Source organism: Magnolia sinica, chromosome 9 (genome assembly GCF_029962835.1).
Source record: "Magnolia sinica isolate HGM2019 chromosome 9, MsV1, whole genome shotgun sequence".
Taxonomy (NCBI): domain Eukaryota; kingdom Viridiplantae; phylum Streptophyta; class Magnoliopsida; order Magnoliales; family Magnoliaceae; genus Magnolia; species Magnolia sinica.
In genome coordinates, this window is record NC_080581.1 from 17,084,906 (window position 1) to 17,090,728 (window position 5,823).

Genomic DNA, 5,823 nt, shown 5'->3' on the forward strand with positions numbered 1-5,823 from the left:
TATAGGGTATATAATACCCACATCCAATAGCTTAAGAACCTCGGCCTTAACCACTTCCTTCATATTTGGATTTAGTCTACGTTGTGGTTGCCGAGCGGTTTTTGCATTATCCTCAAGATATATGTGGTGAGTACAAATCGAGGGATCGATTCCTTTGAGGTCCGCTATCGTCCATCCCAGGGCTCCTTTATGCTCAATGAGAGTAGATATAAGCATACTCTCCTGTTCTTTCTCCAGGTGGGCAGAGATCACCACCGGGTATGTCTCATCTTGACCTAAATAGGCATATTTCAAATCAGAGGGCAAAGGTTTTAGGTCAAGCTTCGGCGGCTTGAGGTTAGACGGTAGAGGCACTACATCGGTTTGTGGTAATTCTTCAAATTGTGGCCTCCACTGGTTAACTTCAAGTACCGGTGCAGTATCAAGCAAGGCGCACGTCTCCCTAATCATGTCATCATCAAAATCATGGGAGTGGGCCAGGCACGTCTCTAGATGGTCGGAGGATAAGGTCAGAGGTGTCGTATCTTCCACGAAAGAGTCAATCATGTTAATGTCGTGGAAATCGTCATCATCCTCCGAGTGTCTGCCGATATTGAAAAAAATGTTCGACTCCAATGTCAAATTTCCAAAAGACATAGTCATGATACCATTCCTGCAATTGATAATTGCATTTGACGTGGCAAGGAATGGGCGACCAAGAATGACAGGAATCTGAGTGCTCATGTTATTGATGGGTTCGGTGTCCAGGATGATAAAATCTACAGGGTAGTAAAATCTATCAACTTGGACCAACACATCCTCAATTATCCCTCTTGGTACACGAACAGAGCGATCAGCAAGTTGTAGTGTGGTTAGGGTGGGTTTTAATTCACCCAAACCTAACTGTTTGTATACCGAGTAGGGAATCAGATTGACGCTCGCTCCTAAGTCAAGAAGTGCGTGATCAATTCGATGGTTCCCGATTACACATGATATGGTTGGGCTACCGGGATCCTTGAATTTCTGCGGCACGTCTTGCTTCAGGATGGCACTCACTTTCTCAGTCAAAAAGATTTTCTTTTGAATAATTTTCCGTCGCTTGGTCGTGCATGAGTCTTTTAGGAATTTGGCATATGAAGGTATCTGTTTAACGACATCAAGTAGAGGGATGTTGACTTTCACCTGTTTCAACACCTCTAGGATATCCTGAGAGTTAGAGAGAGGTTTTGGTGAAACCAACCGTTGGGGGAATGGAGCAACTGGCTTCTCTAGAAGTTCCGGTTCCACTTTTTGTGGGGCATCACTAGATTCATTATTGTTGTCCTCTTTCTGGTTCTTGAGGCTTTTCGGGCCTAACCGGAAGAGTTTTATCAATGATCTTCCCACTCCTAAGAGTGGTGATGGATTTAGCATGCCCCATCTGATTTGAAGAGCTGGGATCATTATTCTCGTACTGCGGTTTAGGATTGGGGATAGGTTGTGCAGGAAGCATCCCCTTTTCTATAACCGTCATACGAGAATCTATCTTTTGCATAAAATCTGTGATTCCCCGCATTGCCTAAGCCAACTCTTGTATGGGATTTTGAACCGGTTCCTCTTGAGGTTTCACTTGATTTGGATTTTGATTGAAGAAACCTGGAGGAGTCGCCGTTTGTCCATTTCTCCAACTAAAGTTTGGATGATTTTTCCAGCCAGGATTGTATGTGTTAGAGTTAGGTCCAGTAAAAGGTCTTTGATAATTATTTACGGCATTGGCTTGTTCATTCAACACTCCTCGAAAGGCAGGTATTGTAGGACAGTTTTCAGTTGTGTGAATGTTGCAATCACAGATGCCGCAAACAATTTCATTGACCTTATCCTTCTTTCCTTCCATGGCCTCAACTTTCCTTATGAGCGTAGTCACTTTACACTTGAGATCATCCTCTTCTTTCAAGAGATATAATCCACATTTTTCCTTTAATTGAGTTGGCCTAGACGTGGTGTTCGACTTTGGGTAATAGTCCCAAGATTGTGTTTTTTCAGCCAAACTATCGAGGTAGTCCCATACCTCGTCGATATTTTTATTAATGAACTCTCCATTACACATTGTCTCGACCATTTGGCGCATGGAAGATGTCAGTCCATCATAGAAAAAATTTGTAATGCGCCACGTTTCAAATCCGTGTTGTGGGCATGAACTGACCAAATCTTTGAACCTTTCCCAACATTGAAAGAATGTTTCATCTTCCTTTTGGGCAAAGTTCATGATTGCTTTTCTGAGGGTAATCGTTTTATGATGTGGGAAGAATTTTTTTATGAATTCCCTCTGCATGTCGTTCCATGTGCCAATGGATCTAGGACGCAGTGAATGTAACCACGTCTTAGCTTTCTCTTTTAAGGAAAAAGGAAAGAGTTTCAGCCTAATTGTATCCTCAGATACATTAGGAAAACATAATGTAGCTATTATCTCATCGAACTCTTTCAAATGTAAATATGGACTTTCAGATTCAAGTCCATGGAATTTGGGAAGGAGTTGGATAACTCCTGGCTTGATGTCCATTTGTCCTGTGTTTTCAGGAAAAATCATGCATGAGGGCGTACTCACTCCCGCCGGTTGTAGAAAATCTCGTAAAGTACGAGGCGGGGGTGCCTGTTGCACCTCATTCTCATCTTGGGTATCCTCCACCCTGGGTGGGAGTAGAGGAGGTTGGTCTTCAGCCATAACTTCAGTTAACTCAGGGGATTTCGAGCGGTGTCTAATCCTGCGATGGATAGTCAACCCCTCAACTAATCCTCCTTCGGTCAAGAGACGTCGAGTGTTGTCACGGGCCCACTTGGGCATGAAACACTCGCAGCCCTCAATCAAATTCAAAGTCTAATCCTAAGAAAGGAAAAGGAAATCTAAAAAGGAAAAAGAGAGAGGGAGTTGGAAAGAAATTACCAAATTGATGCCCCTAAGTTAAGGACCTGCAAAATAACACAAAAATAAGTTAGATTCTAAAAAGAAAAATAACAGTAAATCAATTTCTAAAAGGACTTTTTAAAAGAAAGTGGAGATTTCTAAAATAAATTAGGCAAGATCTAAACTAGAAAGTAGATTATTAAAAGAGAACTGAAAGATAGGGAGTAGGGAAAGAGCTTACCAAATTAGAAATTTCTATCTTAAAGGCCTATAAAATAAGAAGGTTAGTTTCTAAACAAATATTCTAAAAATAAATTAGGAAACAAAATTAGATTCTAAAAGTGTTAGAATTAGAAAGTTACTAAGATGAAACAAAAATAGAGAGTTAATTTCTAAAAAGGGAAAGAAATAACTTAAATTCTAAAAATAAACTATTTCCTAGAATTAGAAAAATTCTAAAATTTACACCTTAATTCTAAAAACAGAAAAAGTAGAGAGATTAGGAAGGAATTACCAATTGAGAAACTTATGTCCAGATCCTACAAAATAGGAAACAAGTTAGTTTTGAACTCAAATAGAAATAAATAAATATATAAATAAAACTAAGGTCAGTAAAATCCTAATCTTAAACTAATCCTAAAACCAATTAATTTCAGAAAATCGTAACCGTCAGTCCCCGGCAACGGCGCCAAAAACTTGTTCACTCCCCAAGTGCAGGGTTGTGATGTAGTAATAAACTCGGTAAGACCGAGGTCGAATCCACAGGGACTGATACCTGTACGTTATCTGAAACCAAGTAGAACTAGAACTAGACTAAGATGTGATCTAAACCAAATAGAATTTAGGAAATAATTGTGGAATAATTATTTAAAACTTTAAGGAATTCAGAGGAAGAAAACTAGGGATTCAGAGGATCCACTTGTAAAGATCAGGGAGATCTATGCCAGTATCACAAATTATGAAAATTTACTGAACTGCCATTGATATAGGTTTCAAGAGATGAAAGGTGTATGAATTAGAATGAATTCCATCACCAAACCATGCCCAGGAGACAAAGCAAACAACAGAATTAATCTAATTATCAATCAATCAACATGCCATGAAGATCAGGAAGAGTACTGTCATCCTACCATGCCCATGGAGCCATGATGAACAACAGGGCTTCCTGATGTCATGAGCATCAAAAGGAAGAAAGAAATACTCAAAATCATCGCAGATCCATTGTAATTTCAGTCACAACAAACCCTTAAAAATAACTGAAAGTACCCTTTTTAATTTGAACAAAAATCAATATCAGTCCATCTAAACAATAGGCACCAGCAAAGTTTCTCCCATCAGACTACAAGCTTCACCTCTTAGCCCTAGCTAAGAGGTTTAGCCGAGCATGATATAGGTTAAATTCCAACTAAAAAAGAAGAAGAAGGAAAAAAACATTAACGGAAAGGAACAAAAGGAAAAAAAAATAGAACACCACCGTTTCCACGTAGCAGCAGCCGAACCCCACTGTTTCCACGTAGCAGCAGAACACCCAGAACGTGCTTCTCTCCAGCCGTTCTCTCTCTCTCTCTCTCCCTCACCGTGGATAACAGCAGCAGCCACTCCTTCAATCGTCCAACTCCCAAAACTTCTAAAACCGATCCCCCTTTCAGCTTCCACTCTCCTCCTCCCTTATAGGCAGGTGCATATGGCCGTGGAGAGGCTGAGTCCGAGAAGGAATAGGTTGCGGAGGACGAATTTACGCAAGGTTGGAGCGTAGAGGCGTTTTGCAGCCAAGAAAACGGAAGGGAGAACTTCCACTTCCATCCCATTCTTTCCAAGCAGATGACGTCCCTTGGGAGATCTCTGGACGAGATACACGATGGATGGTTAGGATCAAGCCTCTGATCAACTGTGGTGGGCCAGAACCGCACGGAAAATCCGGGTTTTCCGGACGCAAAAACAGAGCGTCATCTGACGCTGTGACAATGGCGGAGCCCACTTCACTGTTTTTCTGGGAAATCCAATCCGTCCGTTGGATTCAGGACAAAAAACTGTTCAAGAAGGGACGGTTTTGGTTAGATTTCAGTGTGGCCCACTTGCTGGTTCAGTCCACCGTCCATCTTCCGTTCGATCCTTTTTTTTTTACATGTGTGTGCATGATGGGACGAATAGGGCATCTAGGTGAGGGTTACGCCCCACCTATTGGTCGATTGGACGGTCCAGATTATCATAATACCAGATGGGTGGGGCCCACGATCAACGCCCGGAAACAACGTCGAAGACGCTGTTGCGTCTCTGATATTTTCGCGGAATTCATCGGTCAGCGCAAGGCTGACCGATATATATTCATGTGGTGCGCGACGGTTCCTTCCAAGCTGTGCACATGCACTGCTTGTATGGGTCCTATGGTGATCTATACCAGAGATCCGATCCATCCAATCGTTGCTCCATCTTATCTTAACCGTGGGGACCAAATTTGAAGCGTATCCTGATAGCAGGCGAGCCCCATATAATGATTAAATGAGCTGATCTGTCCGTTGGGCTACTTCCACAGTGATCCAGGAGCTGAAATTTCACGTGTACGGTTCATTTATGGTCCTCAGGCCACATATGGAGTTTCGAACTGATCAGATGGTGGGAACCCTATGATCTTGCATTCTGGACACTTTTCAGGCCACCTGAGCTTCAATTTCTCGATTTTCTTGGATCCTTGACGTGCAAATCTATCGATCTTGGTCTCCTAGGGTCCGTTCCTTGCCTTGGTGCTCCTGGAGCGTCAAATCCATGCATTTACCACCCTTTTTCAGTCCACGCTTGTAAATACATTCTGCATCACAAACACAATTAAATCAGCCATTAAACGGTATTATGTTTGTAAATCCATGCACTAAATGGGTCTGATATGCAATATTTGACCCTCAACATTAGGTGTAGGTTTAGGTTTAAGGATTTGAGAATACACTTAGTTTATAGGTTTAGGTTTA

At 41.7% G+C, this 5,823-nt stretch overlaps 1 non-coding gene across 1 annotated transcript; it reads left to right on the forward strand.

Annotated features, from left to right (window-relative positions):
• The first annotated feature begins 2,135 nt into the window (after positions 1-2,135).
• LOC131257273 (small nucleolar RNA R71) lies at positions 2,136-2,242 on the forward strand. Its single transcript, XR_009177281.1, has one exon. It is a non-coding gene; the product is annotated as a small nucleolar RNA R71 (small nucleolar RNA).
• Positions 2,243-5,823: the final 3,581 nt, after the last annotated feature.